Source organism: Budorcas taxicolor, chromosome 20, assembly GCF_023091745.1.
Source record: "Budorcas taxicolor isolate Tak-1 chromosome 20, Takin1.1, whole genome shotgun sequence".
In the NCBI taxonomy this organism is placed as follows: Eukaryota; Metazoa; Chordata; class Mammalia; order Artiodactyla; family Bovidae; genus Budorcas; species Budorcas taxicolor.
In genome coordinates this window covers 35,327,845-35,329,988 of record NC_068929.1, presented here as the reverse complement: position 1 = coordinate 35,329,988, position 2,144 = coordinate 35,327,845, and positions in this window count along the sequence as shown.

Genomic DNA, 2,144 nt, shown 5'->3' with positions numbered 1-2,144 from the left:
TCCATAATCAACCTACCAAATATACAAAAACAGCAATTTAGGCAAAATGAGGTGACAGAGAAACAGATCCCTCATGTTCCAAACAAAGGAACAAGATAAAACCTCAGAAGAACTAAGTGAAGTGGAGATAGGCAATCCACTCGAGGAGGAGTTCAGGATAGTTCAGAATAGTGATCATTAAGATGAATGAAGGAGTCAGGAGAAGAATGGATGCACAGAGTAAGAAGCTAGTTTTAACAAAGAGAAATAAAAAGAACAGGAAGCAGGGTCACTTGAGATGCTGTCTCCAGGGCTTGAAATCCTAAAAATTCCCACCAAATAAAACATAATTCTTAACTTTTAGGTTGTGAATATTTTTGAAGTCCACAGTTATGGCAACCAGTGAAGGGACCAGAGCAGATTCCTCTCTTTCACCTGAATTCTACGAGAATCCAGAGCCTTGGAATCAGCAGAGGCCTCTTATGCCCATCCGCCTCCTCGAGGAGTCCAGACATCCTGCTTCCAGGATCTCATGTTATTGGTTGACGATCCTAAGTTTTACTCAGTGAGGGAAGAGGTTATCCTTGAAACTTGGTCTCAAGAAGATGTAGCTACGTTATTCTCAAAGGACTTGGGAAGATTTTGCTCAGTTTAGGCACTGAGAGGGTTATCATCAGTTTGAAAGGCACTGGGAAGACTCAGTTTGGATACTGAACAGTTGTCTTCAGTTTAGAGACTGGGTAAGACTTTGCTAAGCTAAACACCTCATTTTGCCTAAGTTATTGTTTTTATTTTCATGTATTTGGTAGGTTGGTTGTATTTTCCAACCTTGGAGAAGGAGATATCCTACGCATCCAAGTAGCATACTGTCTGTGTTCAGTCACTTCACTCATGTCTGGCTCTTTGTAACCCTGTGGACTGTAGCCTGCCAGGCTCCTCTGTCCATGGGATTCTCCAGGCAAGAATACTGGAGTGGGTTGCTTTGCCCTCCTCAAGGGGATCTTCCCCACCCAGGGATTGAACCATGTAAAAGACTGAAATTAGAGCACTTCCTAACACCACACACAAAAATAAATTCAAAATGGACCTAAATGCAAGGCCAGAAACTATAAAACCCATGCAGAACACTTTTTGACATAAACTGCAGCAAGACTATCTTTGAGCCACCTCCTAGAGTAATGGAAAACACACAAAAATAAACAAATGGGGCCTAATTAAACTTAAAAGCCTTTGCACATCTAAGGAAACTGTAAACAAGATGAAAAGACAACCCCCAGAATGGGAGAAAATAATTGCAAATGAAGCAACTGACAAAGGATTAATTTCCAAAATATACAAGCCATTCACTCCGCTCAATATCAGAAAAACAAACAGCCCAATCAAAAAATGGGCAGAAGACTTAAACAAACATTTTTCCAAAGAACACATACAGATGGCCAACAAATATATGAAAAAATGTTCAACACTGCTCTTTATTAGACAAATGCAAATCAAAACTACAATGAGGTGTCACTTCACACTGGTCAGACTGGCCATCATCAAAATATCTACAAGCAATAAATGCTGGAGAGGACGTAGAGAAAAGGGAACCCTCTTGTACTGTTGGTGGAAATATAAATTGATACAGCCACTATGGAGATTCCTTAAGAAACTAAGAATAAAACTACCTTATGACCCAGCAAGCCCACTACTGGGCATATACTTTGAGAAAACCATGGTTCAAAGAGACACACGAGGACTTCCCTAGTGATTCAGCAGTTAAGAGTCCACTTGCCATTGCAGGGTACACACTGATCCCTGGTCCGGCAAGATTCCACACGCAGTGGGACAACTAAGCCTATGCGTCACAACTACTGAGCCCCCCTGCTACAGCTACTGAAGTCTGCACACTCCAAAACCTTTGCTCTGCAACACAAGAAGCCACCACAGTGAGAAGCCCACTCACCACAACCAAAGAAAGCCAGCACACAGCAACTAAGATACAGCACAGCCAAAAATAAATAAATAGTTTTTTTTAAAGACATGTACCCCAATGTTCACTGCAGCACTATTTATAATAGCCAGGACATGGAAGCAACCTAGATGTCCATCAGCCAATGAACGGATAAAGAAGTTGTATAGTACATACATACAATGGAATACTATTCAGCCATGCTGCTGCTGCT